Genomic DNA, 25,156 nt, shown 5'->3' with positions numbered 1-25,156 from the left:
TGGTTTACCGATGTCCTCTTTTCAGCTCCAACAGCCAAAATCCAGTGTTCTTTGAGCTCGCGGAGACTCATCACTTACCCCAAAATGCAGTGGGAATATGCAAATTATCTCCTCAGGACTCCTCCCCTGTTTTACCGATGTCCTCTTTTCAGCTCCAACAGCCAAAATCCAGTGTTCTTTGAGCTCGCGGAGACTCTTCACTTACCCCAAAATGCAGTGGGAATATGCAAATTATCTCCTCAGGACTCCTCCCCTGGTTTACCGATGTCCTCTTTTCAGCTCCAACAGCCAAAATCCAGTGTTCTTTGAGCTCGCGGAGACTCTTCACTTACCCCAAAATGCAGTGGGAATATGCAAATTATCTCCTCAGGACTCCTCCCCTGGTTTACCGATGTCCTCTTTTCAGCTCCAACAGCCAAAATCCAGTGTTCTTTGAGCTCGCGGAGACTCTTCACTTACCCCAAAATGCAGTGGGAATATGCAAATTATCTCCTCAGGACTCCTCCCCTGGTTTACCGATGTCCTCTTTTCAGCTCCAACAGCCAAAATCTAGTGTTCTTTGAGCTCGCGGAGACTCTTCACTTACCCCAAAATGCAGTGGGAATATGCAAATTATCTCCTCAGGACTCCTCCACTGGTTTACCGATGTCCTCTTTTCAGCTCCAACAGCCAAAATCCAGTGTTCTTTGAGCTCGCGGAGACTCTTCACTTACCCCAAAATGCAGTGGGAATATGCAAATTATCTCCTCAGGATTCCGGCCCCTGGTTTATCGATGTCCTCCTTTCAGCTCCAACAGCCAAAATCCAGTGTTCTTTGAGCTCGCGGAGACTCTTCACTTACCCCAAAATGCAGTGGGAATATGCAAATTATCTCCTCAGGATTCCTCCCCTGGTTTACCGATGTACTCTTTTCAGCTCCAACAGCCAAAATCCAGTGTTCTTTGAGCTCGCGGAGACTCTTCACTTACCCCAAAATGCAGTGGGAATATGCAAATTATCTCCTCACTTTTAATGTAAGGGAACAATCCCAATCCAGTGTTCTTTGAGCTCGCGGAGACTCTTAACTTACCCCAAAATGCAGTGGGAATATGCAAATTATCTCCTCCCTTTTAATGTAAGGGAACAATCCCAAATTATCTCCTCCCTTTTAATGAAAGGGAACAATCCCTTTGACTGTCTGCAGCGTGCCACACCTAGGAAGCGCACTCTCACACACAAGCCAGCATGCACACGTGTTCGCACGTGACAACACACCCTATCTGCCCCTACAACCTCTCCGTCACCATGCGTCAGACTCTCCTGCCTGTTTTATGATTTCAGGGCCCTAGTAGGAATCACCCCCTCCCCAACTCCTTCGTTACCTTCCTTGCCTTCCTTGCACTGAGGTTAGCTCTTTGTCAGCCGTCTGGCTTGGTTACACAAGCTTCTTTGCAGAGAAACATGTTACTTCTGCTGGCCCTCGCTAGGCGGCCGGCATCCAAAACCTTCCCTGGGCACCTGCTGAAAGCCTGGCCCCTTCACGGCCCCGGGTGCATTTAACGCCATCATTTCCACACGGAGAGCTGCGGAGTCAATAAGCACCCCTAGCAGTGGCAAGGAGCTCGGTGTCAGGCCTGCGTGGTAGCGTACTTAGCTGCCAACTGGCTCAGAGGCCTTGGGGCTTCCATCATCTAAGTTACTTAAGGTCGGTGTCCGGCAAGGCGCCGTTCCATGCTAGCCGAGCTGGGCAGTAGGGCAAAACGTCATCAAAATGGTCTACAGCACCCGTTGTTCCCACGAGGTCTCCCATTCAAGTATTGTCCGAGCCCAGCCCTGCTTTGCTTCCTTCCGAGATCAGACGAGATCGGGCGTATCCAAGGTGGTATGGCCAGTAGTCGCTGCTCGATCCATTGCCCGGCCAGCCTTTCTCAGGATCGCTTGATGGCGAGCAATCTGGCCGTGACGGGGCGGGCTCTGAAGGGTCCATGCAAAGGCTGTGCCGTCCCTACAGGTGTGGTTTGTTTAGCAGTGATTCACCCGCCGCATCAGGTGTCTTCAAAAATGTCTCGGCGCAGGGTCTCCTGCAGGCTAAACCCTTCATCGCGGTGATGTGACAGAAAGAGCAAGCTGGACCCGTAACTTGGGGGCGGAGCAAGACGTCCAGGGGTGAATGAAGGAAGAGGGTGAGATGGTTGCCAGTGACTTTGAGCTGCTCTTCAGGGGGGAGGGTCGTGTTGCCTGCAAAGGTCTTCTGCTTGTAGTTACCGGTGGTTGCCTCCAGCCACGCGGGAGACGCTGGTCCTGGTGAAAAGGAGCCTAGTATTAAAAGTAAAGAAGCAACAATGCTGGAGGCCCACGGTGATCAGAAGGATGCTGGTATTTTGCAGAGATGAAATAGCGCAAGAGAGAAAGCAAATGAAAAAAAGAAAAGAGAATGAATGTGTGCACTTGTGAAAGGGAATGGAAAAAAGGCATAGAAGAGAGTGCCCCCTGCTGGTGGAAGGAAGGAAAAAGCAAAAGCCTACAGCACCTGGCATTCCCAGGCGGTCTCTGTTAAATGGTTAATTATGGAAATTCATTTGGAATGTTAATCGATAATCATTTTTCTGAGTTCAATGCCTCAGCCATCGTGTCTAGTTGACATGCGCTATTTGTGTGTGTATTTTTGGTTCACTACCATATGTAGAACAGGTGTCCATACGACTGGCTATAAAAGCCCATGGTACAGAAAGGGGGGGCTCTCTTGCTCTGCCCACCCCACAAGACACAGAATCTTCATGCTGAGAAGCAGATGACATGTAGGCCCGGACACATGCTGGACAAAGACATGATTTACCAGCCAGGATCCAAGGAAAGATGGATGAATCTCAACAATTAAGCTAATTATGGACAAATGGACAATTACTTTAAAACTAATTATTGTATGTACCTGCTGCAATCTGATTCTTTTTAATGGACAATCCAAGAATAAATAGATACATTTTTTTATAAGAATATCGTGATATTGATACTTTGAGAAGTCCTCAGTAGAAAAAAATAATACAGGAAGAGTATTATTTTACAATGGTGAGCCAGCCAGTCCTGTTTTTTTATTTTTTAAATTAAGTAAGTGAATTTCTTCCGTGAACAAGGGGGGAGTCCTGACGAGCTGAACAGCTGTTGTTCACGTGTCAGTAAATTCACTAGTTTGTCACGAGAAGCAGAAAGGACCTACAGACTGAGGAAAGACAGGAAGCAGAGGTACTAACAAGGAACAGAATCACACAGGAAAAGAATCAGACGAACTGAAGACAGGACGTGCTGATAAAGAGAAGCCAAGGAATCTTAAGGTAAGCAAAATATGGATATAATTTCTTCTTTTGCTAAACAAAGTAATATTAATTTCAAAGTTAATGTAGGAGATGACATAGAAGTTTTGTGGCTCAGTTTATACAAAGAATGTGAATTGCAGAATTTACAGTTAACTTCTAAATTGGTAAATAGAGACAAACAGAAATTGAGAAATATTCTACATTTGGTAGATTTTTTTCATAGTCTTGTGTTAGAGATTTCTAAGCAGGAAAATAGTGTAGAAGTGTCAGACGTTGATACTGATTCTGACTGTAATGTGGAAAATGAACAAGAAGTAAGACACGTGTCTGTAACTGAAGGTGACCTTGGGTCTGACCAAGAGACGGACATACAGAAACCTGACATGGAAGGAGACATGACTGACATACGAGAAACCGACATACTAGGTGATGTTGGAGGAGACGTGAGTGACGCAGGAGGAACGGACGTACAAGAGCCACTAAAAATATCAGAGAATTCTGGAATTACCCAGGCTCAACTCCAAATTAAAATGAGGAAAAATTTGCTGAAATTATACAAAATCATGCCAAAATATGATGTCAAAATCCATGCCTGTAGAAATTCAGAGACATTTGAGAGCTTCTCTGATAAGTTTGATTTATCCAATGAGGAGAGGAATCAATTATTTAAAATATGGATTCCTGTGACATTGTCCAGACGTTTACATTTAATGCCCTGTGAAAATGACTCTCCTAATGGATGGGAAAATGATTCGGACAGATTAAGATATTTGATTTATTGTGTCACAAAGGATTTTCCCAACATAGAAGATCTGCAGAAACTAAGGATTGGTAGGAAGGAATGTACATATAAATTCATGTCCATATTTGAACGGTTGTACAAAGCTCTCATCAAAAATGGAAAAGTGCAACATATGATAACAACTTTTGTACAAAAATTCAAATTCCTAAATTAAGTTTCCCAAGTTATGGCATCACAAAAAAATTCATTATTTGAATGTGCGCAGATGCTGGATTTTGTTAGAAAACATGAGAATCGTGAAAAGAAAATAAATCAAGCTAAATTTATAAAACCAGGAAAGGTAAAATCTTACCAAAAGCCAATATCAAACTCTCCTAGACTGAGTCATCCCCATAGTGAACTCTATCAAATACGCAGAAGATTTCATATATGTTATAAGCCATATCAGCCAGTGCAAAGATCCATCTCTCCACAGAATGAGTTAATTCTCAGTCAGAACTGTGATTCTCTAAAATTGAAAATGGCTGAAACTGATGGACAGAGACAGGTGAGACGACCAACTCACAGTGACGTCATGGAATGTGGACAGAAGAACAGGCAGTTCTCTGAGGTTTTGAAGGATAGAAAAATGTCTTTCCTAAGTAGGGCATTCCTGGAGATATTTGAGAGAGACAGAAGATTTGGTTTAGGGAGTGGCTAAGGAAAAACTGTAATTATAATGTTGTATCAAAATGTAATACAATGTCTCAATATTTATTTATAATCTTATACAGTAAAATTGTAGTTACATAGTTTCTAATAGTTCATATATATAAATATATATATATATATATACACTTGTCTAAGTAGAGATTGCGTATAATTGTATTTATATATACGTTTATAAAATATATATATATATATTAATTAATAAATTAGAACTTCATATATATAAATTTAAGTAGCAATATTTTGAATTACATTAGAACCAACCAATATATGTATAAGATATTTAAATAATTCTGTTTCTGTATGAATTTGATATTTAATTTTATTTTCTTATATTTCCTTAGAGTTTTCATTCCAAAGCAGGATTTGATCAAAGAACTCTAAAATGGATTTATTTCTTTATTCACACAGGAAGTGAAAAAATTGCATGATTTTATGTGTATAACATTTTAAAATAATAACAATATATCTAGTTGAACTATAATATATATGTAATACTTATTAATTCTTTTGTGTTGCTAATATTTTCTGTGCATGAAGTGTTCGTGCAAATTAAAGTAGCTTTACAGCATGACGTGTGACAGCTGCGGCCTTTGAACTTTGAGCTAATAGTATAGAATCCCATTCATTCTATTTTCAACTGATGTAACTTAAGACCGAGCAGCCAGTGAAAAAAGAATCTAAGACAAGAGTTTTTTCAAGTGTCTGAAATTCCAGTGACTTACTCTCATATTATATAATATGTACTTGGGGAATATTCAAAGAAATATAAAGATATTCAATTGATATGGCAATGCGCATTAATAAATTGGGATACAACAATTTTGGGTTAAATATATATATATATATAAAACTTCATATGTGGAATGTTTGAGTTGAACAGATCTGTGAATGTCAGAGTGAAGGTGACAGATGAGTAAATCAGCAGCTGCTAAGTGTGATTGATGTGACAGAGGCCTCGTATGTTTGTATGTTAAAAAAAAAAAAAAATGTTTCTTTATGTGAAGGTACAAAAATATATTTAATTCTGAGGAAATTATAATACATAATTAGGTATTATCTACATATATATATATTTCTAGATTTCTTTAATAATTATTATTTCTTGATTTAACTAATAGTGGATAAGGGCAACCACACATCAAAATGGTTTACAAAGCAAATTTATATTTAGAATAATTTTCCACATGATAATATTCTTGAAAAACTATAATACTCTTTTTAATGGTTACCTAAATAGGTACACACCTCTCTTTAGTCAAATCTATGCTACTCATCGATATGAAATTTATGCACAATATTTCTAGAAGAATAATTATTTTAAATTTGGTTCTGATATATACATAAATTTTATAAAATAATATTTTTGGTATTAAGGGGGAAAATGTGTTTTTGATCCTGATTACATAATCACTTTTGATCAATACTTATTTTCCACACATTTTAATAAAGAAGAAATAATAATAAGGTACTATGGTATAATTAAGAAGGGTATTACATGCAAAGTTGCATAATTTAATATTTTTTGGTGGTACAAGGTTATGACAAATATGAAATCATCCAGATAATGGAGATATAAGGGTATTTTTTATGGAGAATATAATTACTCTGCATTTGTCATTAAAATTTAAAGGCCTTATTTTTATTTTTATTCTTATTTTTACTTTTAATTTTATTTTTCATTTTTAAAATTTTATTCTTACTTTATACTTCTTATTTTTCTATTTTTTCATTTTTTAATTCTTATTTGATTTTGTTTGAGTTCAATATCTCAATTGAGAAAACACATTAATATTTAATAAAGTAATGTCTAATACAAGAGTATTGCTTCATTAAATATATATTGCTAAGGAAAAAAATGTTTACATTTTCTGAGTAAACACAACAATTCATTCATTCATTTATTCATTCATTCATTCATTCATACATTCATATATTTATTCATTTTGGTTCAGGAGTATACATTCTTTGATATTCTTGGTTTAATAAAGATATAATAACTTGTTTTTTCAAAATACACTGACACCTATGGGTTGGAAAAGGTAATTACACCTATGACATAAAAATGTTCTATCATATGGAGAACTTGATTGATAATGAATTATTATCTATTATTGTTTATTATTCCAAACATAATTTATTTTAATATTTTGATAATAATTAGATGGATATTACTGATTGCTATGGTACGCTGTGATATTATAGGTTAGGAAAAACTGCCAGATTTGGTATCAGATTAGGGAATGAAGACTTCAATCAAGACATCGCAATTATGAATTCTATCTTAATAAAGACTTTTAATTTTTATAAATCAAAGAGATTCTCAAAAGTTACAAGAAGAAGCAACTGATATCCGGACGTCTCAGAAGGTAACAGGTGTGAATGCTGAGTGTTATAATAGACTGTGTCCATTACATACAATACAATTCACACCACTGATCACCAGGACGGCAGAGGACAATGATCCTATATGTACTGTGTTGTGTTCAAGTTTCATCACGTTCCAGTGGTTTCTTATCACCTGCAACGCTTCAATGAAAGCTGGTGAACAGGTAATACCTGGCATATGTGTGTTTTATATAAAGGACTGAGTACTGGTTATGGTGCTATATAAAGCAGGAAAGTGTCAAGTTAACCCTTGCTTTACTGACCAAAGACGTCACATCTGTTCCAAAAGTGACACGAGACCAGTGCGGACACACGGAAGATTCCAAAGACGATCCAACGTAAGTCCAGGTGACACTGCACAGATATTAAAGCTACATTTCATCCATGGACTTTGTTTTCTTATCAACTGACACACATGATCTTTCTAATAAAGAGTACAGTTTATGGACTGAACAATAATGAACACAATTATGGACTGTACAATATCTACATGCTGTAATTTATTTCAAAAGAGTTTTCATCTAAAGACTGTGTTATAAAAGAACCAAGAAGAAGACGAGACGACGACCCGATGACATCAGATGATGACGATTGAACCCGCAATTGCTTCAATTTAGATATAGGGAAGTATAATTATACATATTAAATGAATATTAGTCACGGCTTACCATAACATGAATTCACATCATTATATAACAATAATCCGATATTGATACTATTATTACTATTATTATTATTATGGAAATTTAATGATACTGCCAAGGAAGAAGGAAAGAAAAAATGATTGATGAATGTATCTTCTTTTGAGATTTTTCAGTTAAAGTCCTTTTATTCTCAAAAAAGGGGGAAATGTTAAATGGTTAATTATGGAAATTCATTTGGAATGTTAATCGATAATCATTTTTCTGAGTTCTATGCCTCAGCCATCGGGTCTAGTTGACATTCGCTATTTGTGTGTGTATTTTTGGTTCACTACCATATGTAGAACAGGTGTCCATACGACTGGCTATAAAAGCCCATGGTACAGAAAGGGGGGGCTCTCTTGCTCTGCCCACCCCACAAGACACAGAATCTTCATGCTGAGAAGCAGATGACATGTAGGCCTGGACACATGCTGCACAAAGACATGATTTACCAGCCAGGATCCAAGGAAAGATGGGTGAATCTCAACAATTAAACAATTAAGCTAATTATGGACAAATGAACAATTACTTTATAACTAATTATTGTATGTACCTGCTGCAATCTGATTCTTTTTAATGGACAATCCAAGAATAAATAGATACATTTTTTTATAAGAATATCGTGATATTGATACTTTGAGAAGTCCTCAGTATAAAAAAATAATACAGGAAGAGTATTATTTTACAGTCTCCCATCCAAGTACTAACCAGGCCTGACCCTGCTTAGCTTCTGAGATCAGATGAGATCGGGCGTGTTCAGGGTGGTGTGGCCATAGGCAGAGACAAGCCTCTCACTTGCTGCTTTTCTACTTTGACGTCTGGCTGCCGTCTGCCCTTTCCAGTGCTCAGCAAGACCAGGTCCTTTTGTGCTTTCCCTTCTCTTCAATTTTTTTGCTGGCTTCCTTAAAAGGTCTTGTAGACACAACGCCCCACTCAGAGCCGCTGAGCTCACTGATCGGCTGCAGCGCTGTCGACGGAACGTCAGCTTCACGGCCAATGCCACAGGCCGGGAGCAGAGTCGAGACTCACCGGTAGACCCGGGTAGGATGAGTAGAGCGCGGTTACTTGCTTTCTAATAGGCTGCAGCCGGGGATTAACTTTTAATGAAAGGGAACAATCCCTTTGACTGTCTGCAGCGCGCCACACCTAGGAAGCGCACTCTCACACACAAGCCAGCATGCACACGTGCTCGCACGTGACAACACCCCCTATCTGCCCCTACAACGTCTCCGTCACCATGCGTCAGACTCTCCTGCCTGTTTTATGATTTCAGGGCCCTAGCAGGAATCACCCCCCCCCTCCCCAATTCCTTCCGCACCTTCCTTGCCTTCCTTGCACTGAGGTTAGCTCTTTGTCAGCCGTCTGGCTTGGTTACACAAGCTTCTTTGCAGAGAAACATGTTACTTCTGCTGGCCCTCACAAGGCGGCCGGCATCCAAAACCTTCCCTGGGCACCTGCTGAAAGCCTGGCCCCTTCACGGCCCCGGGTGCTTTTAACGCCATCATTTCCACACGATGAGCTGCGGAGTCAATAAGCACTCCTAGCCATGGCAAGGCGTCAGTGTCAGGCCTGCGTGAAGGCGGCGGGGTAACGTACTTAGCTGCCAACTGGCTCAGAGGCCTTGGGGCTTCCATCATCTAAGTTACTTAAGGTCGGTGTCCGGCAAGGCGCCGTTCCATGCTAGCCGAGCTGGGCAGTAGGGCAAAACGTCATCAAAATAGTCTACAGAACCCGGTGTTCCCAGGAGGTCTCCCATTCAAGTACTGTTCAAGCCCAGCCCTGCTTTGCTTCCGAGATGAGACGAGATCAGGCGCATCCAAGGTGGTATGGCCAGTAGACGCTGCTCGATCCATCGCCCGGCCAGCCTTTCTCAGGATCGCTTTGTTATGATCTGCTACAGAGGTCTAAGGAAAGAAAGGAGATCTATCCCTACAATAGAACTAAGCTAGATCCCTACGATGTAACGGGGAACCTTATCCTGCGATCAGACCCGCTAAAGTCCTCGGCTAGTCTGAACGCAGACCTATAGATGTGAGGGAGGGATCCCTACAAGATCTAGGGACTGGGAAAAGTTGGACACCTCCTAGCAGAAATAGTAGCAGTCAAAGACAAACACACAACAAAAAGGCATAGGGGTCAGAAGACCTAGCAAACCTAACAGAGAACGGCAACAGAGCAACAAGCTAGCTCAACAGTAGTAAATACAAATGAAGTCCAGCAAAGCCAGGTGTGTGGAGCCGGATTAAATAGGCAAAATGGTCATGTGACCAGCAAACTAAAAAAAACCTAACAGGAGAGTTGTAACAGTATCCCCTCTTCTAAGACGATCCTCCGGATCCCTTAGGCCCAGGCTTACCAAGAAACCTCCGGTGAAACGCTCGGACAAGTCTGGGGGCAGAAACATAATCCGCTCTCACCCATGAGTTATCCTCAGGTCCGAAACCCTTCCAAGCGACGAGATACTGCAAACTCCCTCTATACCGTCTAGAATTTAGGATGCGGGAAATTTCATATTCCCCGTCCTCCACCACCGGAGGAACAGTGGCAGAGGCGTCACCATCCGACACATCAGCTTTTTTCAACAGAGAAACATGAAACACCGGATTAATCCTCCAGGACGTAGGAACCTCCAGCCTAACAGCAGATTGGTTAACTATCTGAAGTACCTTAAAGGGCCCTACGAACTTGGGACCCAATTTTTTAGAAGGAATCCTCAATCGCAGATTCTTAGAGGACAACCAAACCATGTCACCAACCGCAAACAAAATCTCTTGCCGTTTCCTATCAAAGTACCTCTTAGATTTTTTGTTAGCTTCCTGAAGATTACCACGCACATCCGTCCAAACTCTCTCCAAATCACCGGAAAAACTCTCCTCCTCAGGCACAGCCGAAACCAATTTGGAAAATGACCCAAAAGACGGATGTCTCCCAGAACAACACAAAAAAGGCGAACACCCAGCAGAAGAGGATGTATGGTTGTTAAGAGCAAATTCAGCAAGTGGTAGAAACTCAGACCACCCCTCTTGATTGTCTGCCCCAAAACAACGCAAGAACTGCTCAACATCCTGGTTCTTCCTTTCTGTCTGGCCATTAGACTCAGGATGAAATCCGGATGAAAACGACAAATGAACTCCCAACCTGTCACAAAAGGCACGCCAAAAACGAGCCACGAACTGAGGTCCCCTATCAAAAATAATGTCAGTAGGAACACCATGTAGTCTGACAATCTCCTTGACAAAGGCCTTAGCGAGTGTCTTAGCGCAAGGCAGTTTGATGAAGGGAACCAAGTGACACATCTTGCTAAAACGGTCCACGACCACCCAGATGACCGTGAAACCTTGAGAGGGAGGAAGGTCAGTAATAAAGTCCATAGCCAGATGTGTCCAATGTGCACTAGGAACCTCCAGAGGGCAAAGCAACCCCGCAGCAGGAGCATGCGAAGACTTGGATCTTGCACACACAGTACATTGGCGAACCCACTTAATGACTTCCTTCTGCCATCCAGGCCACCAAAAACTGCGACCCACAAGTCTCTTGGTCTCAGAAATTCCTGGATGACCTGCCAACCGAGACTCATGACACTCAACAAACAAATCTCTCCTAAAGGTCCTAGGCACAAACAACCTCCCATGGGGAGTGTTAGATGGGGCATTCTCCTGTGCTTTATGAATCTCATCCTCCAAAACGGAGTCCAAAGCAGCAATCACAACACCTTCTTGTAAAATGGTCTCCTCTTCCTCCTCAACACCGACCATGGGAGAAAAGCTGCGAGACAAAGCATCCGCTTTAACATTCTTGGTACCCGGGATGTAAGTAACGGAAAAATTAAACCGCGAGAAAAAAAGTGCCCACCTAGCCTGACGGGCATTCAAGCGCTTGGCAGCATCAAGATAGATCAGATTTTTATGATCAGTGAAAACCTGAATGGGAAATTCAGCACCTTCCAAGAGATGACGCCAGTGTTCAAATGCGAGTTTAATCGCCAGCAATTCCCGATTATCAATATCGTAATTAAGTTCAGTCTCGGAAAATTTTTTTGAAAAAAAGGCACAGGGATGTACTCCATCCTTGTTTTCCTGAGACAACACCGCACCAACCCCCACCGAAGAAGCATCAACCTCAACCAAAAACGGCTTAGTCACATCAGGCTGCATAAGGATGGGAGCAGAGGTGAACCTCTACTTTAGAAACACAAAAGCTTCAATAGCCTCAGAAGTCCACTGAACCACATTAGCACCTTTCCTGGTGAGATCGGTCAGCGGTTTGACAATAATAGAAAACTTTTTTATGAATTTTCTGTAATAATTGGCGAAACCCAAAAACCTCTGTATCGATTTCAAATCAATAGGCCTAGGCCATTCCTGCACAGCTTGAACTTTAACCGGGTCCATCTCAAAACCTTCACTGGAGATAATGTAGCCCAAAAAACTAATTCTCTGTACAGCGAACTCACATTTCTCCAGCTTAGCAAAAAGCGAATTGTCCATTAATAACTGTAATACCTCACGTACGCTCCGCCAATGAGACTCCAGATCCGGCGAATAAATCAAAATGTCATCCAAATACACAACCACATTTTTGCCGATTAAAGGTCTAAGGATATCATTAATAAGATTCTGAAAAAATGCTGGAGCATTGGTGAGACCAAAAGGCATAACCAGATTCTCAAAATGACCCACAGGAGTGTTAAAAGCAGTCTTCCATTCATCACCCTCCTTCATGCGCAACAAATTGTATGCCCCCCGGAGATCAATTTTAGAGAACCACTTGGCCCCCACTAACTGGTTAAATAAATCAGGAATCAATGGCAGTAGGTAAGGATTGCGTACAGTAATTTTATTAATCTCACGAAAGTCCAGACAAGGACGTAAACCGCCATCTTTTTTTTTTACAAAAAAAAATCCAACAGCTACAGGAGACTTGGAAGGCCTAATGTGACCGGCGGCCAAGCTTGTCTGTATGTATTCTTCCAAAGCCTTTCTTTCAGGAATAGTAAGATTAAATAAACGACTCTTAGGAAGAGTCGCGCCAGGGACAAATTCAATGGTACAATCATAGTCTCTATGGGGAGGCAAAACCTGCGACTCCTCCTCAGAAAAAACTCTCCAAAAATCCTGAATAGGTACAGGCAATTCCCCTCTATCCACAGCAGCAATGCACCCGTTACAACACTTGTCATAACACTTAGGGCTCCAGGACTTAATTTCATTGGTAGACCAATCCAGTACAGGATTGTGCAATTTTAACCAGGGTAACCCCAATATTACTGGAGAAGGCAAATTATCCAATACCACCAAATCCAAATTCTCTTGATGAATACCATTAATAGTGAGGGGAAATTCACAGACCTTGTGAGTAACACTCTTCAAGGGAGAGCCATTGACAGAAACCACAGCAATAGGGGATGACAAAGTTTTAGGTTCTAATCTAAATTTTTTCAAGAATCCCCCATCAATCACATTCAGAGTAGATCCACAATCCACAAATACCCGAAACTCAATTAATTCATCCTGAGCAGCAGTAGTGGCAGATAGGAATACTCCCTTAGAATTTAAACAGGCAATACGAGCATGACTGACCATTTTTTTTTCTTTCTTCTTACGAAGCACACAGCTCTTAATAAAATGACCCGAATTTCCGCAATAGAAACACAAGCCTTCAGAAAGTCGGCGGTCTTTTTCCTGAGAGCGGGTTGCCATCGGCTCTCCATTGTCAGCACAGAACCTCTCAGGACTCGAAGCTGACATAGCAGAGGATTTGCTCTCATTAACCCTTTCACGCAGTCTCCTGTCCACCCGTATAGCTAATTGCATTGCCTCCTGCAAGTTTCCAGGTGTGGGATAAGCAATCAGTAAATTCTTTACCCTTTCACATAGCCCTGCAAGAAACAAGCTTTTCAGAGCAGAATCGTTCCACCCCACCTGGGCAGACCACCGACGGAAGTGAGAACAATATTTTTCCACATTACCTGATCCCTGCCTCAAACGTCTTAATTCAGACTCAGCAGATGAAACACGATCAGGATCATCGTACAACAAACCCAAAGCAGAAAAAAAACTATCCACTGATCTAAAGCACGGATCACTAGGTTGGAGAGAGAAGGCCCATCCCTGAAGATCTTTGCGCAAAAGTGACATTATGATCCCTATGCGCTGTGATTCATCACCAGAGGATCCGGGTCTCAAACGAAAATATAATAGACAAGCATTTTTAAAAGAAAAAAAATCTTGTTGTTTGCCAAAAAATAGATCAGGCAGACGTACCTTAGGCTCCACAAAATGCGCTCCAGAACAGCTACTCACGTGTTGTTGGAGCTTGGTCACCTCCAGAGAGAGTCCCTGCAAGCGTTGAGCCAAATCTTGCACCGAGAGCATGATGGAAAACTGGAGGTCTTTTCTTAGAGAAATTTTTTTTTTTTTTATGGCTGGAATTACTGTTATGATCTGCTACAGAGACTAAGGAAAGAAAGGAGATCTATCCCTACAATAGAACTAAACTAGATCCCTACGACGTAACGGGGAACCTGATCCTGCGATCAGACCCGCTAAAGTCCTCGGCTAGTCTGAACGCAGACCTATAGATGTGAGGGAGGGATCCCTACAAGATCTAGGGACTGGGAAAAGTTGGACACCTCCTAGCAGAAATAGTAGCAGTCAAAGACAAACACACAACAAAAAGGCATAGGGGTCAGAAGACCTAGCAAAACTAACAGAGAACGGCAACAGAGCAACAAGCTAGCTCAACAGTAGTAAATACAAATGAAGTCCAGCAAAGCCAGGAGGGCGGAGCCAGATAAAATAGGCAAAATGGTCCAGCAAAATAAAAAAAACCTAACAGGAGAGTTGTAACACGCTTGGTGGCGAGCAATCTGGCCGTGACGGGACGGGCTCCGAAGGGTCCATGCAAAGGCTGTGCCGTCCCTACAGGTGTGGTTTGTTTTGCAGTGATTCACCCGCCGCATCAGGTGTCTTCAAAAATGTCTCGGCGCAGGGTCTCCTGCAGGCTAAACCCTTCATCGCGGTAATGTGACAGAAAGAGCAAGCTGGACCCGTAACTTGGGGGCGGAGCGAGACGTCCAGGGGTGAATGAAGGAAGAGGGTGAGATGGTTGCCAGTGACTTTGAGCTGCTCTTCAGGGGGGAGGGTCGTGTTGCCTGCAAAGGTCTTCTGCTTGGGGATACCGGTGGTTGCCTCCAGCCACGCGGGAGATGCTGGTCCTGGTGAAAAGCAGCCTAGTATTAAAAGTAAAGAAGCAACAATGCTGGAGGCCCACGGTGATCAGAAGGATGCTGGTATTTTGCAGAGATGAAATAGCGCAAGAGAGAAAGCAAATGAAAAAAAGAAAAGAGAATGAATGTGTGCACTTTTGAAACGAAATGGAAAAAAGGCATAGAAGAGAGTGCCCCCTGCTGGTGGAAGGAAAGAAAAAGCAAAAGTCTAGAGCACCTGGCATTCCGAAGCAGTCTCCAATCCAAGTACTAACCAGGCCCAACCCTGCTTAGTTTACAAGATTAGACAAGGTCGGGCGTGTACAGAGTGGTTTGGCCGTAGGCACACACAAGCCTCTCACTTGCTGCTTTTCTACTTTGAAGGCGCAGACAAGCCTCTCACTTGCTGCTTTTCTACTTTGAAGGCACAGACAAGCCTCTCACTTGCTGCTTTTCTACTTTGAAGTCTGGCTGCCGGCTGCCCTTTCCAGGGCTCAGCAAGACCAGGTCTTTTTGTGCTTTCCCTTCTCTTCAATTTTTTTGCTGGCTTCCTTAAAAGCTCTTGTAGACAGAAGGCCCCACTCAGAGCCGCTGAGCTCACTGATCGGCTGCAGCGCTGTCGACAGAACGTCAGCTTCACAGCCAATGCCACAGGCCGGGAGCAGAGGTGAGATTAACCGGTAGACCTGGGTAGGGTAAGTAGAGCGCGGTTAGTTGCTTTCTAATAGGCTGAAGCCGGGGATTAACTTTTAATGAAAGGGAACAATCCCTTTGACTGTCTGCAGCGCGCCACACCTAGGAAGCGCACTCTCACACACAAGCCAGCATGCACACGTGCTCGCACGTGACAAAACCCCCTATCTGCCCCTACAACCTCTACGTCACCATGCGTCAGACTCTCCTGCCTGTTTTATGATTTCAGGGCCCTAGCAGGAATCACCCCCCCCTCCCCAATTCCTTCCGCACCTTCCTTGCCTTCCTTGCACTGAGGTTAGCTCTTTGGCAGCCGTCTGGCTTGGTTACACAAGCTTCTTTGCAGAGAAACATGTTAATTCTGCTGGCCCTCGCTAGGCGGCCGGCATCCAAAACCTTCCCTGGGCACCTGCTGAAAGCCTGGCCCCTTCACGGCCCCGGGTGCTTTTAACGCCATCATTTCCGCATGGCGAGCTGTGGAGTCAATAAGCACTCCTAGCCGTGGCAAGGAGCTCGGTGTCAGGCCTGCGTGAAGGCGGCGGGGTAGCGTACTTAGCTGCCAACTGGCTCAGAGGCCTTGGGGCTTCCATCATCTAAGTTACTTAAGGTCGGTGTCCGGCAAGGCGTCGTTCCATGCTAGCCGAGCTGGGCAGTAGGGCAAAATGTCATCAAAATGGTCTACAGCACCCGGTGTTCCCAGGAGGTCTCCCATCTAAGTACTGTCTGAGCCCAGCCCTGCTTTGCTTCCGAGATCAGATGAGATCAGGTGTATCCAAGGTGGTATGGCCAGTAGAAGCTGCTCGATCCATCGCCCGGCCAGCCTTTCTCAGGATCGCTTGGTGGCGAGCAATCTGGCCGTGACGGGGCGGGCTCTGAAGGGTCCATGCAAAGTCTGTGCCGTCCCTACAGGTGTGGTTTGTTTAGCAGTGATTCACCCGCCGCATCAGGTGTCTTCAAAAATGTCTCGGCGCAGGGTCTCCTGCAGGCTAAACCCTTCATCGCGGTAATGAGACAGAAAGAGCAAGCTGGATCCGTAACTTGGGGGCGGAGCGAGACGTCCAGGGGTGAATGAAGGAAGAGGGTGAGATGGTTGCCAGTTACTTTGAGCTGCTCTTCAGGGGGGAGGGTCGTGTTGCCTGCAAAGGTCTTCTGCTTGGGGTTACCGGTGGTTGCCTCCAGCCACGCGGGAGACGCTGGTCCTGGTGAAAAGGAGCCTAGTATTAAAAGTAAAGAAGCAACAATGCTGGAGGCCCACAGTGATCAGAAGGATGCTGGTATTTTGCAGAGATGAAATAGCGCAAGAGAGAAAGCAAATGAAAAAACGAAAAGAGAATGAATGTGTGCACTTGTGAAAGGGAATGTAAAAAAGGCATAGAGGAGAGTGCCCCCTGCTGGTGGAAGGAAGGAAAAAGCAAAAGCCTACAGCACCTGGTATTCCCAGGTGGTCTCCCATCCAAGTACTAACCAGGCCCAACCCTGCTTAGCTTTTTAGATCAGACGAGATTGGGCGTGTTCAGGGTGGTGTGGCCGTAGGCAGAGACTAGACTCTCATTTGCTGCTTTTCTACTTTGACGTCTGGCTGCCGGCTGCCCTTTCCAGTGCTCAGCAAGACCAGGTCCTTTTGTGCTTTCCCTTCTCTTCAATTTTTTTGCTGGCTTCCTTAAAAGGTCTTGTAGACACAACGCCCCACTCAGAGCCGCTGAGCTCACTGATCGGCTGCAGCGCTGTCGACGGAACGTCAGCTTCACGGCCAATGCCACAGGCCGGGAGCAGAGGCGAGACTCACCGGTAGACCCGGGTAGGGTGAGTAGAGCGTGGTTAGTTGCTTTCTAATAGGCTGCAGCCGGGGATTAACTTTTAATGAAAGGGAACAATCCCTTTGACTGTCTGCAGCGCGCCACACCTAGGAAGCGCACTCTCACACACAAGCCAGCATGCACACGCTGCCCCGACAACCTCTCCGTCACCATGTGTGTCACCCTGGCCTGGATGCCACAAAATGTATTAAAGCTGTGTTTGAGAGCAAGGGGGAGGTTCTCTGGTCAGGGGAACATTAGCATGCAATGCCTCCTGTCTCAGGCCAGTAGGGGGAGCAGGCTGCCCCTATAAAAGCTGGTGCTGGGGGCAGGGTTAGAGAGAACTGGATTGCCTGTCTCAGCTCTGAGACGTGTCCCAGAGTGGAGCAGGGACAGAAAGTTGATTGCACCTAAGAGGAAGTGTGGCAGGAGGAGAGCCACAAGCCAGAAACAAGAGGCAAAGAGAGCCTGTCTTGGCAGAGAAAAGACTTAATTTTACCAGACTTTGGTGTCTGAGGCTGGAAGGATTCCACATCCCCCAGCAGAGAACCAGTCCGCAAGGGACTGTACATTCCTTGGCCTAAGAAGCCTGGAGACCCTGCCACAACCGAAGGGACCAGTAAAGCCGTACAAGGCTGGGAGCAGAAAGGAATCCACGTCGCAGGCCATACAGGCGAGAATACACGGAAAGCTCGGAAACGTGGGCTGTTACCCTATCAGGAGGAGATAGCCAGAAGGAGCGCAGAAAGCACAGTAGGCCTACACCCTCACCCTGACCAGGGCCAATTTCCCCGTTGCTCTCAGACGTCCAGGTCCCCTCCTAGCCGGGACTGTTTATGGGTCAGTTTACCTGTTGTAGTAAAGACCCTGGACTGCAACTTGTTGTCTGTGTGCTCCTTGCTCCTCCCGCACTATCAGCACTGGGATTCTCACTACCATCACTCCCACCATCCCCTATACTGCGCTGGGGCCGCACTCTTCCCGTGGGGAGTCACACTACCCTAGCTGCACACCTCATCAGCCCCAGCGGTCTGCATGCAGCGGCGGTTCCTAATAACCGCAATCCACGGGTGGCGTAGTCGGACATTATCAGCAGAACGTAGCAGACTACCATTGGCCTGACCACCCTGAGCCACGGAACCGGGTCGCCACTACTACCCCCATCGTCTCCCTATTGCCCGGATCCGAGTGCCCCACGGCCCAGGGGGCGAGTCAGCTTTGGCGTAGTCGGCAGGATTTCGTGCCCGCAACCACCGGGTACTGCGTGCCTGAAAAAGACTTTTGTAAATTTACCTGTGGCGAAGTTTCCCGCCATCCGGAGCCGATTCCCGCCATCGGACGCCATCTTGGACCGTTTCCCACCGTCTTCTGCCTTCTTCCCGCCATCCGCAGCTGCTTCCCGCCATCGGACGCCATCTTCAGGACGCCGCGCGGGAAGAAGAGGGGCGTGGACGTCAAAACCGCGCGAGATCCGAAGCTCCGCCCCACGCTCCGACGCTGCGCAAGGTCCTGGAAGGGAGAGAGAGCGACGCTGACGTCATCAGGACGCGACGCCAGGTCCTCGTCCATAGCAGCAGCAGCGGAGCCGCGGCCTACAGAAGAGGATCGCTGGAAGGTAGGCCACGCTTAACTAGGTGGGAGGAAGATGTCAGACACAGAGGCGCCCACTACCACCAACGCAGCTGCAGCAGCAGTGATGCCCTTTTCCCTGCCCTACATCCCTGGAGCGGCCTGGCTGCCCAAATACTCAGGGGAGCCCCATGCCCTAACTGACTTTAAGGAAAGACTATACAGTTTGTTCCAGGTTTACCCCCTGACAGAGGAGCAGAAGGTCAGCATATTGACAGGGCAGTTAACTGGCGCAGCCCAAAGGGAGGTAAAATCATGGCCCACTGAGGAGAAAAGGACTGTGAAGGGTATCCTGGCCCGGCTGCGGGGTACCTTTGATACACGTACCTCCGCTGAGATTAAAATGAGGTTCTATGGATGTAGGCAGCGGGCACAGGACAGCATTAGAGACTATGCCCTAAATCTGCAGGAAAGCCTTGAGGGCTATTCAACAAACTGACCCTGGCAGTGTGCAGGAAACCGATAAGCTGCTAACAGAACAATTCATAGAAGGTCTGCTGTCTAGCGCTCACAGGGCCCAACTGCGCCTCATATTCTTTCAGAACCCCGACCTGACCTTTGCCCAATTTAAGGACAGGGCCATAAGGGTGCTCCGTGAATCTGCAACCAGTGGCGCTATAAACGCCCGCGCCCTGCTATCACCTACCACCAGGAGGCGGCACCCTCCTCTATGGACTCCGTGGAGGCTGATGCACAGGCCCTGAACCAAGCCCCGTCGAAAGGCCTGCACCACCAAGTCCAGGAGCTAACCAGGAGCATCGTGGCGTTGACCAGAACCGTCCAGGCGTTGCAAGTGGACCCGTCAAGACCCATCGAGCTGGCTTCAAGTCCGGAGGATGTCCCGTGGCGTCGACAGAGGAGGATCCCGTCATTCCGAGGGAGGCCCACAGACCGCTACGCAGAGGATGGACAGCCCATTTGCCATTGATGCAACCAGCCCGGACACATTTCCAGGTACTGTAATTTAAACGGGTCCAACCTGGGGCAGAGGGCCGACCCCCAGGCATAAGATCACCAGGCCCTTATAATTGGCGTGATAAGTACGTTGGGGGGCACCCGGTTTTACCCGTGGTGCTGGACGGTATCCCCATGAGCGCCTTGCTGGATACTGGGTCGCAAGTAACCACAATCCCTTATGTACTTTTTAAGCAGTATTGGACTGATGCTGATATCACACGGTATCCAGACAGTAACTTGAGCATCATCGCCAGTAATGGCTTACCCGTGCCGCAGATGGGGTTCAAGGAGATGACCATTAAAATTGGTAAAGTTGAACTGCCGGCACAGGGAGTGATTATTGTGGACATTGACGGTCATGAAAGTCACCCTAAAATAACTGTGGGTACTAACATAATTGAAAATTGTCTTTCAGAGGTAATTGTAATTCTACAACAGGTGGCGGTGAATGCTAGTTCCTGCCAACAGAGGGTCCTCAACAAGGAGATAAAAGCCCTGATGAGACGGCAGCAGGTAGAACTGTCTGGTGGTGAGATCGGTAGCGTAAGACTGAGAGACCCATTCCCCATTTCCATGCCTCCCAAAAGTGAAATGATGATCTGGTGTCGGACTGCAATCGGGTTGAGAGGTAGAGACTACCAAGCCATGGTAGAACCCGTGTACTCAGACAGCAGGCCCACCATTTTGACAGCCCGGGGGGTGGTTGATGTCCGTCATGGGAGGGTGGCCGTCCGCATCCTCAACATTGGGGAGAGGGAAGTACACTTACCCAGGTACGCTACACTCGCCAAACTGTTTGTTGTCGAACACCAAGCTATCAGGGCCGTGGAACCCTTGCCTCCATCTCCTCAGGCGGAGGGTAATGGCTCCCAGAAACAAAAGGAGGACTGGTGCCAGAAACTCCATGTGGGTGCTGACTCCACTCCCCTGCACCAAAAACAAGGAGTCTACCGGGTGGTACAGGAGTACGAGAGAGTCTTTAGTAAGCACCCGCTGGACTTCGGCAGAGTAAAGGGGATAGAACACCACATCCCCACAGGGAGCCACCCACCAATAAAAGAGAGACACAGGCCTGTACCCCCTGCACATTATCAGAACGCCAAGGGCATGCTAAGAGAGATGAAGGAAGCTGGGGTCATTAGAGATAGCTGTAGCCCCTGGGCAGCCCCCTTGGTTCTGGTGAAAAAGAAAGACGGCACCATGAGAATGTGCGTGGACTATAGACAAATCAACCGTATCACCCACAAAGACACATACCCGCTGCCTAGAATAGAGGAGTCTTTAGCCGCACTAAAATCTGCTAACTTCTTTTCTACTTTGGACCTTACTAGCGGGTACTGGCAGGTTCTTGTGGCAGAGGCTGACAAGGAGAAGACCGCCTTCACCACCCCGATGGGACTGAGCGAGTTCAACTGTATGCCTTTCGGGCTCTGCAACGCACCAGGGACCTTCCAGCGGCTGATGGAATGCTGTCTAGGGCACCGAAACTTCAATACGGTCCTCCTTTACCTGGACGACGTGATCGTCTATTCGAAGACCTACGAGGACCATCTAAAGCACCTGGCCGAGGTGTTCGAAGCCCTGGCAGGCTATGGCCTGAAGGTGAAACCATGGAAGTGTCACCTGCTGAAACCAAAGGTCCAGTACCTAGGGCACGTGGTAAGCGCGGAAGGAGTGGCCCCCGACCCTGACAAAGTCACGGCAATCAAGAGCTGGCCAAGCCCCTCGAACATCAAAGAGGTGAGACAGTTTCTCGGGTTGGTAGGCTACTACCGAAGGTTCATCCCCGGGTTCACTAAGATGGCAGCTCCTATGCAGGACCTCCTGATCGGACAGTCTAAGTCCCAAAGTCAAAAGCCACCCTTCAAGTGGGATAAACCGGAAGAGGAGTCCTTCCGCCAGCTAAAGATGGCCCTCACGGGGGATGAGATCCTGGCCTACCCTGATTACGGCCAGCCTTTCATTCTCCACACAGATTCCAGTAATGTGGGACTGGGAGCCGTACTGTCCCAAAACCAACAGGGCAGAGAACGGGTGATCGCATACGCCAGTCGGAAGCTGAGGCCCACCGAGAGGAACCCGGAGAATTACAGCTCCTTCAAGCTAGATTTCTTGGCGGTGGTGTGGGCCGTGACGGAACGCTTCAAGCATTACCTGGCCTCTGCAAAGTTCACCGTGTACACGGACAACAACCCGTTGACACACCTGGACAATGCAAGACTGGGTGCCCTGGAACAGCGGTGGATGGCCCGTCTCTCCAACTATGACTTCGTGATCAAGTACCGGGCAGGCAAAACCAACGCCAACGCGGACGCCCTATCAAGAATGCCTCACTTACCTGAAGGTGACGAAGACCCAGAAGAGCTGGAGGAGGTAGAACTCCCCGCGTTTCACCGGTATGGAGCCGCTCAACACTCTCACCGCGTGAAGGAGGACTATCTAACAACTGTGATGATGAATCCCCTACCTCACCACAGCTGGGCCGAGACCCAAGATAGTGACCCTGCAGTCCGCCTGGTGAAAGATCTGCTGACCCGGGAAGACACCCGCCTAGATCCAGATGCCCCAGAGGAAGCCAAGCAGCTAAGGAAGGAGAAGAGCAAGCTGTTCCTCTACGAAGGCAAGTTGTGCAGAAGGATTGTCAACCACCGGACGCACGAGCTGACCTGGCAAGTCGTGGTCCCAAGGCGAGATGCAGCTATGGTCCTGGGGGCTTTCCATGACAGAGCGGGACACTTCGGTTGGAAGAAACTGGAGTTCCTACTAAGAGGAAGGTTCTTTTGGGTCGGCATGAGAGGAGCTGTAGAAAAATGGTGCAGAGACTGTGGCCCTTGTCACCTGAGGAGGAAGGACCGCACCAGCCAGAAGACACCCTTGAGGCCCATCGTCACCACGCAGCCTCTTGAGCTGGTAGCTCTGGACCATGTCAAATTGGCTCCCAGCCGGTCAGGATACATCTATGCCCTGACAATCATGGACCACTATTCCCGTTTTCTAGTGGTGGTCCCGGAAAAGGACTTGACAGCCCAAACAGCGGCCAGAGCCTTCCAGCAATACTTCTGCCGTCCACACGGGTATCCGGAACAGGTCCTGACAGACCAGGGTCCAGCGTTCGAGGCTGAAATCTTCCAGGAGTTCTGCAACCTCTATGGCTGTAAGAAAATTCGGACAATGCCTTACCATCCACAAACCAACGGGATGTGTGAGAAGATGAACAATATAGTCATTGATCTCCTGAAGACGTTGCCCCTGGAGGAACGCAGCCTGTGGCCAGAAAAACTGCCGGACCTGATAGACCTATACAACAATATCCCGGTGAATGCTACCAACTACACCCCGGCTTACCTGATGCGAGCCAGACCGGGTAAGCTGCCCGTAGACCTGGAGATGGGAGTCCTAATACCTGAGGACACCTCCCCGGATGCGGACTGGGATACGGAAAGGCAACTGCAGTACAAGAAGGTACAGGAGAGTGTGGAGAAGAGCCTGGCCCAGGTGAGAGAGAAGCAAGAAAGACTCTTCAATCAACACGCCCCTGCTGGTCCCCTAGAACCTGGTGAGCAAGTCCTAAAGCGAAAAAGAAGGCTACATAAGTTGGACGACCAGTGGGAAAGGGAACCCTACACCGTACTGCAGTCTGACCACGACAACCCAAAGGTGTGCGTAATCACCAAGGACGGAGGAGAAACCACTAGTGTCGTCTCCAGAGACCACCTCAAAAGGTGCCCCGAGCAACTCCGTAGTGCAGAAGAGGATCAGAGTGACCTTGAACCCGCAGAGGACAAGGAAGAAATGATCAGCACCATTCTCAGAGAGTTTCCTCAGTCCTGGACTCGCATAAATGATGCCATAGTGGTACCCGTCCTGCATTTCCTGCAACCGGCCCAGCAACAACCAACACCAGAGCCGGAAGGTGAAGAGGAGCCAGCAGTTCCAGAGGCAGAAGAGCCTGTACCAGCAGCCCAGGAGAGTCAACCCTCTGCTGACAGTGAGCCTGCCATGCCTGCGGTAAGCCAAAGAACCCGCAGACAGCTGCCTGCCCTACCTGTACACCCAGTTGGTAGCTGTACCCCTAACGCTAGTGGGGAAAGCCAGATTGGTCCACCACCAGACAGTGGGTTAAGGAGGTCAACAAGGAGCACAAAGGGGCAGATACCCGCTCGCTGGAGAATATAGAGTGTACTAAGATTGTAAATAACCCTGTTGCCAAATGTTGAAATGTTTGCCAAGTTACCTGCATGTTTATTAATAGTGTGTTTCAGTTTCTTGCAGCTACCGTAAGGACTCACAGGTTATGGACTTTTTATAACCGGGACCTTGTATGGACTGCATTCTGAGCCTAACCCAGGAATGAACTAAGACTGTGAAGGACTTGGGGTAGGACAGACCCCCACCTGGTTAAGGCTCCCGCTGTATTGGTGATATGGACACCCGGTCACAGGCCACACTGTGACCTTAAGAACTCAATTTGTGCGTCGTCTGTCTATTAATGTTTTATTGTTATGCATATTGTCTTGTTTATTGTTTAGTCCCGGAGTACTAAATTTCACTAGGGGGGAATGTGTCACCCTGGCCTGGATGCCACAAAATGTATTAAAGCTGTGTCTGAGAGCAAGGGGGAGGTTCTCTGGTCAGGGGAACATTAGCATGCAATGCCTCCTGTCTCAGGCCAGAAGGGGGAGCAGGCTGCCCCTATAAAAGCTGGTGCTGGGGGCAGGGTTAGAGAGAACTGGATTGCCTGTCTCAGCTCTGAGACGTGTCCCAGAGTGGAGCAGGGACAGAAAGTTGATTGCACCTAAGAGGAAGTGTGGCAGGAGGAGAGCCACAAGCCAGAGACAAGAGGCGAAGAGAGTCTGTCTTGGCAGAGAAAAGACTTAATTTTACCAGACTTTGGTGTCTGAGGCTGGAAGGATTCCACATCCCCCAGCAGAGAACCAGTCCGCAAGGGACTGTACATTCCTTGGCCGAAGAAGCCTGGAGGCCCTGCCACAACTGAAGAGACCAGTAAAGCCGTACAAGGCTGGGAGCAGAAAGAAACCCACGTCGCAGGCCATACAGGCGAG

At 46.7% G+C, this 25,156-nt stretch overlaps 1 non-coding gene and 3 pseudogenes across 1 annotated transcript; all 4 read right to left on the bottom strand.

Moving 5' to 3' along the window:
- Positions 1 to 1,752: 1,752 nt before the first annotated feature.
- Positions 1,753 to 1,876, bottom strand: LOC141270135 (5S ribosomal RNA; annotated as a pseudogene).
- A 7,654-nt stretch (positions 1,877 to 9,530) lies between these two features.
- LOC141269535 (5S ribosomal RNA) lies at positions 9,531 to 9,650 on the bottom strand (annotated as a pseudogene).
- A 6,736-nt stretch (positions 9,651 to 16,386) lies between these two features.
- Positions 16,387 to 16,506, bottom strand: LOC141267828 (5S ribosomal RNA; annotated as a pseudogene).
- Positions 16,507 to 17,127: 621 nt separating this feature from the next.
- Positions 17,128 to 17,246, bottom strand: LOC141266780 (5S ribosomal RNA). Its single transcript, XR_012320805.1, has one exon. It is a non-coding gene; the product is annotated as a 5S ribosomal RNA (ribosomal RNA).
- Between the last annotated feature and the right edge of the window lie 7,910 nt (positions 17,247 to 25,156).

The sequence above is a fragment of the Phyllobates terribilis genome, unplaced genomic scaffold (assembly GCF_046119375.1).
Source record: "Phyllobates terribilis strain yellow unplaced genomic scaffold, ASM4611937v1 Scaffold_4__5_contigs__length_816908805, whole genome shotgun sequence".
Lineage (NCBI taxonomy): Eukaryota > Metazoa > Chordata > Amphibia > Anura > Dendrobatidae > Phyllobates > Phyllobates terribilis.
This window is presented reverse-complemented; position numbering and strand designations above follow the sequence as displayed.